We start from the raw sequence: 12,370 nt of genomic DNA, 5'->3' as shown, positions 1-12,370 counted from the left end.
GTGTAGCATAGCTCTCAACGAATGTAGTCCTGTAAATAAATGAATAAAGAAATTGTGTAATAAAATGCCTCTGGCGGGACTCGAACCTGCGACCTCTCGCTGTCAAGGCGAGTGTCATAACCACTAGATATATATATATATGTACATATATATACACACATGGCTTGGCTTTTACAGGACTTCAAAACAAATTGTAATGTAATTGAAATTAGATTTTTGGGCAAACTAAGGGGATAAAATTTATCTTAAATGTGGGTCTTTTGTGGAAAAGTGGATGGAAAGAAATTTTCCAGGAGGTAAATAAATAATATACGCTGACCTATGCCGTGGGGTGGAGCAAGTGTTCTTGGATAAGGACTATACACTGTACTGTATACAGTAGGCCCAGTGTACACAATTGGTTCATGTGAACTATAAAAGAACACAGTAAATCTTTCAAGATGTGTATAGGGTTGCCCTGGGAACTGGTCTATATTACTGCCCCAGCCCTTATCCAAAACGAAAACACACTGACATTTAGTGTGTACTAGAATGGAAGAAACACAAGAAGGCTGGTACAATGGCTGAATCGCAAAACAGCCTAGAGCAGCTAATTCAGGCTGACACAGATCTGAAAATAGCGCATTTTAATTAGGCAACTGTTGAAAAGTATTTTGTATTTTTAGACAGAGAGTAAACTACAGAATCAACAATACTATCAATCACTTGTATTGATTCAAATACCTGTACAAAAGGCCCTTACAAAGACTGAATCTTGGGCCATGAAAGTGAATGGTGCGTTGTGTGTCGTTCTATCAAAATCGAACACCGGTTTCTCGCGATATGCACAGAGCAGCTGATCATTGAGGCCGGCACAGATATGAGAAAATCAAAGGTGCAAAAAAATGTTCTATAAAAATGGATTATAATGAATACTGTAATTCTTGAGATTTTACCAAAATATCTTACGTTAAAAATATGGCGCACAGGGATTGTATCCTCTGTGAAAAATAGTTGACCTAGAAGTGTGTCACGAAAAAGGATTTTTGGTACAAATTTGAGCTGGTTTTTTTAGGTATCATAGGCGCAATAACAGGGTATGTGGTGCCAATAAAGAACTTCACAGCATGGAGTTGGACTATGTAGGCCTCTTGGGGGCTCCCTTAAGTTCCAGTGCACCTGTGACGGCATGATCAATACGAGTAAAATCTGCCAAAAATTAGTAATAACAACAAAATGAATGAATTAATTGAATGCGTTCCGATCCTTGATGCATATGTTGTGTACCTAAAAATAAAATGAAAATACGCATAGACAGACCCCTCAACTACACCATACTGTAAAGTATTTTAATTGTGCTGTTCACGGGTGCATGAGATTTCTATTATGACTGAATTTAATAGTAATTTCTAAACATGAAAAAATGTAAAATATGAGCTTAATTTGATTTGTTTGTGCGTGTGTGTGAATAGCAAAAATAATCACAGATGCATTTTCTATATTTAATCTTGCAATAAAGTTTAGATAGAGTATAAAACAAGTATTGATTGCTCTAGGTTTAGGAAACAGTGAAATCTATAGCCCCTCAGTGATGGGAAGACAGTAGCCTACTACTGTATCTCTCCTCGAGTAGGCACATCAGCTTGGAGCAATGTGTTTCACCATTCCCCTTATGAGAAGTCAATATTTGTATAAATGTTATGATTAATACATGGTATTAAAATTGAATTATTTGACAAAATTTTGATATTTTTTTCTGGAAACAAAATAACTAAATTAAAACATTTGAAATTCCTCATCCTAAATATAATTAATTTACAGGGTAATTTATTTTACAGTAGAATTCTGAAGGAACTTGGACATTGCACCTCCTCTGCAACAAGCAAACCAGCCCTCCTTGGCTACAGTATATGGCTATCTTGGTTCCTCTACTGAATGGTGAGTGTGTTAGAAAAATGCAACTAATGAATTTCATGTCCAATGTAAATTGCATGTCCATTGCAAAATTGCAAATATATAATTTTTCTTTTTGTTGGTTAGCAATCTCTGATAATATTTGGTTTGGCTCTGAACCCCAGTACAAGGCAGTGCTTTGTGTTAAATCTGTTGACACCAGTTGTTTAATAGTTGATAAAAGTAATTTTTTCCCTTTAGGCAGAACAATCACTACAGTACAACTTAAATTTCCGTATTTCATAAATGAATTTTAATAAATAACTTTAAAATAAAATAATTACAATATACAATTAGACAGAATAAAATAAATTGATAAATACAATAATAATTTATTCATTTTCATAATGCAATCAAATAGATTTTTTAAAATTTGACATTCCAGCATGTTTTGGCTTGTCTTTGCCACATTTAATGTTGGTAATTAAATTACTAAATTAACAATAAAACATTTTGATGTTTATTGTGTATTTGAAATTTCTCATCCTGAATCTAATTACTTGGTCATTTATTTTGCAATAGAAATTCCGAAGAATCTTGGACATTAATTGTTTCTCCTTTTGCAATGAGTCAATCTGCCCTGCTAGCGAGTATTACTGTGTTGCTTCCTCTACTGAATGGTGAGTGTGATGGCAAAACTTTTTGAATGTTCAATATGAATTTCATGTCCATTGTAAATATCCTTTGTGGGATAAATATGTACAGTACCCCAGTGCAAGGAAGTTTGTTTTACATACGAGTTGACACCAGTTGTTTAGTAATAATAGTAATTTTTTCCCCTATAAGCGGAAAACAATCATTTTTGTTGTCAGTATTAGAGTACAACTTATATTTCCCTATTTCATAATTATGTTTTGATAAATAACTTTAAAATTTTTAAAAATTTAAATTTAAAAAAAAAGCCTTTAGAAAAAATACTGCTAATGAAACTGGTAAATCAATTTTCGCATTTGAAAGATGATAATTTTGTTTATAATTCTACTAAATTTTTTTACCAGAAAAATGAGATTTTTTTTATCATAATACTTCATTGTACTGTATTTTTGTAACATGCTGAAAGCAGTAAAACAAAAAATGCTGTCCAAGATTGGCACAGTTGACAAATATTTACTTGGGATGTGTTATAGTCAAGTTTTATACAACTGATGATTGGTGTTGAATATATATACAAATACAAACCTTATGAAATAATGTTATTTGATAAATTAATTTAAATTAATATTACACATTTACTTTTAAAACCATTTTTATTAATGTAAGTCTTAATATTTGTTGGTTAAAATTTTAATCTAATAATATGATTTTTTTTTTAATTACAGGCTCTTTTTTGACTCATTTGCATAATTCACTAGACAATGGCTTCATCACAATGATGTAATGATAATGAATATTCATAGTCAGGAAACTGCTGAAATGACACCACAGCAAAAGCAACTTCTTGATGGCATATATATCTTCAGCATGTGTATCCAGGTAGCACCTGGATGGCAGTGTGTTGAGTGTTGCATGTAGCATCCTACTGCTTGGAAAGGCTGACTGTCCAGATTTGGATTAACATTTTCAAGTAAGTCCAGAATTGGATCAATACTTCCTTCATTTTTATCACTAACCGCCTTGACAAACAATTCATATCCTAATCATATCCATCCATTTTATTAATTTCTGTTTTATGGTTAAAACATTTTGAATTGCTTAGAAATTTACATAGAGAAAACAATACAATAGAAAACTGATACACAAACATGATTTAAACCAGTTAAAACAATATGTGAATAAAAACAAACTGAATTGTTTGTTTCATGCTTTATATTGTCTTTACATAGGACAGACAAAATGTTCTTATTTTGTCCTTATTTTACACACTTTTCAAACATAGAAAATTATTATTGTTCATCAGTATACTACTGTACTGGAATGTAGGTAAAATGGCCCCTGAAAAAAGAGCTCCGGAAAAAATGGCCCCAGAAAAAAGGCCCACTAAAAATGGTCCCAAATGACAGTACACACCAATCACCAATTTAAAGGGTATTACATAGTCACACCTACTGCACATAAGGTAGAGACATAATTTTGTTTTTTGTTTTTCTGTTAAAAAAAAAATTATAGCCTCATTTTACCTCCACCTCAATTTGTTCTCATTTTGTTTTTAATTTTTAAGCAATTTCAGCCTCAGTGTTCTTATTAAAGAAAGGGTAGTCATCATTATAAAGCATTTATATTGCTATGGACTACCGCTAAATTAACTTAACAATATTTTGCAAGTTTTCCACAACATTGCCTTCAATTGTTAACCTGATTTGGACACATGGAATTTTCGCTCATCATTCTGACACCATGTACGTTGTTCGACACATAAAAATTACCTAGTTAACAATTCATAAAACGATGTAAGTAAACAGTACTTTTAGCCGGCAATTTATTTTCATTCGTGACCATGTGAGTCGTTTGTACGTGTTTGGACCTCAATGGTGACCGGTATAATAATAAAAAAAGAAAAGAAAAAAAAACAGAGTGAAAAAAATGAACTTGTTTTTGTGAGCAGTTGGGTAATTGAATAATTTCAAAAGCCTTACTTTTGATTTAGGGCATAATTATGATGTGCATTACTAGAAACGTAATGGCTTTTCAATGTCTTAAGTAAATAGTGACAACTATACAATGATACATGAAAGAGAAATAGTTTGGTTGTGCCGATGGGCAAACGATGTTTCATGATTTTTGAGTCAGAAATCTGGTGTTCGGCAAACAGGATTTCATATAACTTCGGTAGGGTAATATGTATGTGAGTGGTGCTTTAATGCCTAGGTTACAGCCTGTGCAAACCGAATCAACAGGATTCTGAAAAAAAGTTATGGATAATTAATAATTAACGTTGACTTTTTTTTGATAAGGAAAAAAAAAGTGTTAAAGGAGAACTTTAAGAAAGTGAACTATGTAGTACTGTGAACTCAGAATTTACCAAATGCAGACAACGTTTTATTTAAAATTATTTAAAAAATTACAAATAAATCAACTGCTTTTTCACATTTTGTAGGTCAACCTTTGAACTCATTCATTTTAGAACCTATTACAAAATTTTCAAATTAAAAAATGCAAAAATTAATGTCATCATTTGGTTGTACTAAAGTTTTAGCTTCAAAAATATTCCTTCAAAATTAATTTTTTTTTGAAAAAGAGTTTGATATGTTATACAAATTATAGTAACATGATTTTAAATAAGAACCAATTCACAATTATTTTAAAACAATGTAGGTCTATATTTGTGAAATGATAACTTAAAGCGTTCCAGCTCACTACACTAAATTTAAGGATTATTTATAAGCATTTTAGAATATTTTTTCACCCTATTGTTTTGAAAGTGTAAATCACATTTTGACAATGGCTCACAAGCTATGATGTATATATTCACAACTTCATCTGAAGCATCTCTTCAAAATCATGACTCAGCAACTAGTGATCATCGCTTTTGACCGACTGATGCAACAGATTTCACGAATTTTAAATGTATCAAATTAGAGTTCACCGGTGCATTAGTGTAGATTTATATTTTGAGTGAATTTAATTGCAACGTCTAAACATGAAAAAATTGAAAAATATGACATAAATTTGATTCAAACTTAATGTGTGTGAAAAAGAAATTAAAATAGTAAATAATTAAATTAGGTAAACGTATGAATATAAAATGCATACCAATATTTTCATTCTGCATATAATTAATTATGTTGTGATACATGATTTCAATTGAATTATTTGACCAAATTTAGATATTTTTTTTCTGTAATTACATTTTTGGCAAAGACAACCAAAACCAGTCAGTCGCAAAAAAATGGGAGCTATGAAATGGTGCAAAGAAATCTATTAAATCGCACATTTCCTTATAAAGTTAAAGCATTTCAACATACAGCTGTTTAAAGAACAATATTTGAGAAATCACCCTTCAAAATATATTATTTCGGGAATTTCTAAGACAGAAAATATAAAATCTTTAAAAATTGTTTTAACATACAGCTGTTTAAAGAACAATATTTGAGAAATCACCCTTCAAAATATATTTCAGGAATTTCTAAGACAGAAACTATCAAATCTTTAAAAATTGTTTTAACATTGAAAATGGGCAAAATAACATGATATTAAAATAAAATGTTTCTCGTCGCCCCCCCCCCCCCCCCCGCATTCTTTTTTGGGGCCGCCTTTTTTTTTTTTTTCCCTAGTAAAACTTCGAAAATATACCTGAGAAACGAAACGTCTTTGCAAAAAATGCCCCTAGGCCTAGCCCACATACAATACCCAGTCAACAGTAGATACCTACCGAAACTTTCTTCTGTGTTCCTCTAATATTCCGTGCCAGACCGTAATTGTTCCAATTTCCCCGATTCCTGTTCGATCGCTACTACAGTACAATAAGAATTGTATGTTTAGCTTTGTTGTATTCAGGACGGGCCGCTGACTTTCCACAATTTCGAATCATTCTAGAATTGAAAAGCATGCTCTCTTCTCTCGCTCGTATGTCGACTCTTGAGGAAAGTAATATTTTACTATCGCATTTCATTCGATATCTGAAAACATACTGTGTATAACTTTTTTTGACCATATTTCATATAAATCTTTTTATCAAAGATTCCATAATGGCAGGGCTGGTGTGCGTTCAAATAGGCACAAAAACAAAGATTTTAAAGAAACAAAACGAATACTGTGTGAACTAAATTCAATATACAGTAGTATAGTTTTCTACTGTATATATAATGTAGAGTAGTATGTTCACATTGGTATTTAGAATTAAGTAGTGAGACACGCATCTTTGGAGACTGTTTATATCACAAACCTCACGGCGGCCGCCGCCAGCGAAGATGAAAAAAAAAAGGGACCTCATGCTCCTCTTTTTCAAAATTATGTGACGAGAAACATGTTTTTTTTTTTACTTGGCCTTAATTATTGCCAAGGCATGATCACACTGCTGTTAGACCATTAAAAAAAAGTAATAATAATAAATTTAGCCACTGAAAATATATCAGTTATTGGCAGCCATTGACTAGAAAATCTAGTTGGCATATTACGTCTCATGATAATCTTAGATTATATTATATTTAACAATCCTGTATTTTATTTTATTTTATTCATTTGGCATGACGGCTCAGGAGTCACAAAAGCGGAAAATCCACTGTCGCCTGAAGGATGTGCGGCTCCCAACACACAAATTACCAAAAACAAAATAAATATATAAACAGTAAAAAACTAAGATTTACAATAGAACATTTTTTTTGAGTTTTGCCTTAAGTAATTTATTACATTATATTATGTTGTAAATACATATTGATTAGAAAAATTAGCCATTATTTTGAAATATTCAAACTAATTTAACCATTTAAAAGAGAATCCTGCAATCGTGCATTTTTTATTTCTTACCATTCCTTTTTTTTCTCTTCCCTCCAATTAGGCTGAGCTAATATTAGCATATATTAATATTTCTACCAATTTTATTCTACGAATTTTAGTCTTTAATTCTCAATTTCCCTTTCTTTCTTTCTTTTCTTTCTTTCTTTTTCTTTCTTGTCTTTCTTTTCTATCCTTAGCTTTCTTTATCATTAAAAAAAAAGTAATAGAATCCTGAAAGTTGTTCTAATAATCTAGCGGACTCCTTTGCCTTGGCGGATACCCAATTATTTTTTTCAGACTCCAGGATGGGAACCAATGTTCTATGTTTAAATAAAATTAATAAAATTTTGGAACACTACTCGTCAAAATCTATTTACTAAGTCATGAAGCCTGTAATGTTCTTTTTTATGGGCCATTATTTAACAAAATGATACTTTTTTCCCTCATGGCAGCAGTGCAAATATTTGTAAAAAAAGAAGGGTGTTAATGTATTTTTGCTAAATTAACGACAACAGGCGATAGACAAAAGATGAAACAAACAAATCACCAGTCCTTCAATTCAATTTTTATTGCTGCATAAAAGTCACCTGCTGTATGCACAAGACCATCATCATAATTAGGGAGATATACAATAATTTTTGAATTATAAGACGTCGATCCCTTGAGTCAGCATTGATTACGAAAAATATGCATTGCGTTAAGGTAGCCTAAACAATGCCCATTGTGTCTATTTCTACATACATTCTGTAACGTACTGCTGCTACTTAATACTACTACAGGCCTAGCGATAGACCTACTTCAAAAAATGAGCAAACACCTACTGTATAGAAAGATGGCCCTGACAAACATTTGCTAACTTTATCACTATTCGAGATTCCAACCTGCAATTTAGTAAAAAGAAGCTGGTTACCAGTATGTACCATTAAATAATGCGTGGGATGTCTCTGCCGGTAACTGCAAAACATTCAACTTGTTACTGAAATTTTGATGATGTCATAATTTACACCAGCCGGCCAGTCAGAGAAATAGACCGGCAAAATATCGATATTAGAATATTGCTGATCGCCGGCATAATAAACACTTCCTAAAAATAATGGTTTAATTGTGCAGACGATATCTCAATGCAAAACAACTGAAGATTGCCTGGAAAATAGGGGTGCAGAATTGTAAATTCTGCATAATACATTGGTTGTTCAGATTATATTTACCTTTAAATAATTATTTCAAACTTATTGAAAGCAATTGTGATAAAGAACTTGGAAATAGTAAATAATTAAATTAAGTAAATATATAAATATAAAATGCATAATATCATTTTCATTTTGCATATAATTATGTCGTGATACATGATTTAAATTGAATTATTTGACCAAATTTAGATATTTTTGTTCTGCAATTACATTTGTTCAGCCTTACAAAATTAGGAAAGAAGTATGTTGGCAAAAATAAAATTGAGCCCTGAAATCAACCCATGCTGACCTGTTATGTTCAAATTCACAACTACTTTTTGATAAAATAAAATACTTTCAGAAAACCAGATTACCCCTATTCTGAATTCGGACGTTTTATTCAGTCTGGAACATTAAAATCAACTTCTACAAACCGAACAAACAGTTAATCGATTTCCAGACGAAATAACGCAATAATCATCACTGTCTATTAATTAACAACTAGGCCTAGTACAACACCATGTGAATGGCCCGGCGTACATCTAGCTCAGTCACAAAAGCATTGTCATAGAGATTGTCTATTGATTAAAACAACACACCATTAGGCCTAAATGTTAAATTATGTGAAAGTTACTGTACTCTTTCCATTGTTTATTAAGTGCATTATCGCCTTAGGCCTAATTCTTAAAAATCGATTTCAATCAATCCCTGAAATGAAGACGGAACTAAAAGCAAGTTTAATACGACGGCTGACTTTTTTCAGTAGATGTTTCGGATTTGGATGTCGTAGATTCGCCAGTGTAAATTACAAATGCATAGATTTACTCATTCCTCAAAAACATGGTGCTAATTACTGAGGAAATTTTTAGAGAATGAAATTCCAACTTTTTAGCTTTATTTAGATTTGACTGTAAAACAAAACCATGTGGGTTTCTTATTTGTTTTAATAAATCTGTTTAATTAAAAATTAATCAGTTGCACTGAGCTCGTTCATGTCTGCAAGACATCCATGACCCACAAAAAAATTAACCAATTAGCGGGCAGAGTTTAGGAAGTACGACTTAATGTTTACACAAAGAATGTTTTGTAATTAGAAAAAAAATTGTCAGGCCGAAAATGCATGTAAAGACAATATAAAAGCATGAAACACACAATTCAGTTTGTTTTTATTCACATTTTACTCATAATACAACATAAGACATTAAATAACTTGCTTTAATATAAAGTTTAATATGATTTTTAATATTTTGACATTTCTGGATGTTTTGACCATTATCTCTAAAACACGATTTGCAATGAGTGACTAGCTAAATTAGCAATAAAACATTTTGATATTTATATTTCTCATCCTGAATCTAATTACTCGGTCATTTATTTTGCAGTAGAAATTCTGAAGAAACTTGGACATTAATTATACCTCCTTTTGCAATGAGTCAACCTGCCCTGCTAGCCAGTATTACTGTGTTGCTTCCTCTACTGAATGGTGAGTGTAATGGCAAAAGTTTGTGAATGTTTAATATTATGAATTTCATGTCCATTGTAAATTGCATGTCCATTGCAAATTGCTTTGTGGGATAAATATGTACCCAAGAAAGTTTGTTTTACATATGAGTTTAATAGTCTATAATACTGTAGTAATAATAGTAATTGTTTTTCCTCTGTAAGCATACCAATTATTTTGGTTGTCAGTATTACAGTAGGCCTACAACTTATATTTCCCTATTTCATAATTAAATTTTAATAAATTTTTGTTTATGACATACAATTTAACTATAATAATAACAATATAGCAATGGTTTTAATATCTTCATTTAAAAATTAAATAAAATGTAATAATCCAACCTAATACAATTTACAACAATAATTTTCTTATAAATCATAGACAAACAATAAAAATAAATAATTTTGAAAATATTAAATATTTAAAATTGCATTTATTTGAAATTTGAAAATATATTTAGGCTATTTGGTAATAAATTAACTGTTAATTAATACAATTTGAATTTATTTAGGCTTTAAATTTTACGGTTAGGTTCAGTTGTAACCATTGCTTCATAAAAATAGACTTCTGATACCATTTAGCAGTAATTGATGTCACTGATGATCGAAGCACCTAAATATTATGATGTTAAAAACATTAATGTACGTCTGCACTTAATCATTAAGGCCCAAATTCAATATATATTTAGTACAGAGAAGCTGTAATACTTTAAATTGTAACTTTGGCAATAGTAAGTAAATTTCTGTATACAGTAGTGCCAATTCCAAATTGAATTACCAAAGACACCGAGCTATTGGCCTTAGTTACTGAGTAACACATAATGTTAATACAGTTTTTCATTTATGGCCTCATTTGTTGAATCCCATAGCCAATTTTGGTGCAACCCTTTCTGTAGAAATTTGATGAAAATGTAATAAATTATTGTATGCTTTTAATTGCGAAATTGTTTGTGGCTTATTTTGCAATGGACATTTCAATTGTTGATAACATTCCCATTACTTCACTTTGTTACTTATGTTAATAGTTGTTTGTCAATCAAATTTATTGTATTGAATGTTAGTAAATTGGAAAAAAGAATTGTTGATAATTTTCCCTCTCCACTGGACTTAAAATAAATATGAATATGTAAATTACAATTATATTCCCTTTCACTGGACTTGATTTATTGATTTGAATTTTAGTAAATTGTGAAAAAGAACTGTTGATAACTTTAAATATAAATTGTTAATTAGTAAATTGTAAAAAAGAATTGTTGATATTTTCTCTCTCCTCTCTGGACTTATAAATAATTGTTATAATTGTATACGGTTTTAATAATTGTTCGTCAATAAAGCTTACTTTGTTATATTCATTGTATTCAATTGTAAAAAGAATTGTTTCTTGTTTATTCATTGTATTCAATTGTAAAAAAGAATTGAAATAAATATTCATTGTATTGAATTGTTTCTTCTTGTTTATTCATTGTATTCAATTGTAAAAAGAATTGTTTCTTGTTTATTCATTATATTCATTGTATTGAATTGTTTCTTCTTGTTTATTCATTGTATTCAATTGTAAAAAAGAATTGAAATAAATAAATATTCATTGTATTTAATGAAGTATTTAAACCAGCAGCAGGATGGTAAAAAAAAAAAAGCGCCCTCAAATAAAAAAGGCCCTAAATATGACTAAGTTATTTGGCCACAAAAATCTTGGGATTCCTGGTAAAAATAGTGAAGAAAAGCGCCCTCTAATAGCCTTTTCAATCCAAAGTTTTTTGGTGTCTCTAATTGTCAATGGCGATGAGAAGCGCCCTCTAAAAGCCAAGTTAAAATTGAAAACACCGAGAAACTGGCTATTAGAGGACGCACTCTACCTTCGCTATTATAGAATTAATGACAAATAAAAGACATCCAAAAACATTGGAATGAAATGGCTATTGAGGGCGCTTTTCAGCACCACAGGGAGCCCCTCTATTAAAGTCTGGCTCTGGAGGAAAACATTTTTTGATAATGTTGTAGAACTGTTTTCTGTTGACATAAAAAAAGTTGGCAGTTGTTCTACTTTTCATTCAATTTATTCGAAATTCATATAACAAATTTCAAGGATAAAAACACAATAAAGTAACTCAAAGTCAAACTTATTTCCATTGTGGTCCTTCTACAACCTATAAAAAATTGTTTTCCTCTGGAGTAGGACTAAACATCAATTTTAGGAGACCCTAGAAACTGGCTTTCTATTATAGCGCACTCTGCAGCACGACTTTTAATAGAAATTTAAGGGACATGGGAGAAATTAGGCCTTTTTTATTCGAGGGCGCTTTTTTCATCTTACCTGCATCCATCAGTAGTCCTCAAACTTGCATCAGTCGTCCTCAAACTTGAACATCAAAGAAACATCAAGACAACACTAATTG

The 12,370-nt window shown here is 30.9% G+C and overlaps 1 long non-coding RNA gene across 1 annotated transcript in view; it reads left to right on the top strand.

Moving 5' to 3' along the window:
• The window catches only part of LOC117103395, an 11,814-nt gene extending 1,534 nt beyond the window's left edge, over positions 1–10,280 (top strand). Inside the window, exons 2-5 of the long non-coding RNA XR_004444583.1 lie at positions 1,818–1,917; positions 2,455–2,552; positions 3,252–3,496; positions 9,857–10,280. This is a non-coding gene — a long non-coding RNA (uncharacterized LOC117103395). The remainder of the gene's footprint in view (positions 1–1,817; positions 1,918–2,454; positions 2,553–3,251; positions 3,497–9,856) is intronic.
• Positions 10,281–12,370: the final 2,090 nt, after the last annotated feature.

The sequence above is a fragment of the Anneissia japonica genome, unplaced genomic scaffold (genome assembly GCF_011630105.1).
Source record: "Anneissia japonica isolate Jap-2015-1 unplaced genomic scaffold, ASM1163010v1 scaffold1065_len1792383_cov172, whole genome shotgun sequence".
NCBI classification, from domain to species: Eukaryota; Metazoa; Echinodermata; class Crinoidea; order Comatulida; family Comatulidae; genus Anneissia; species Anneissia japonica.
This window is presented reverse-complemented; position numbering and strand designations above follow the sequence as displayed.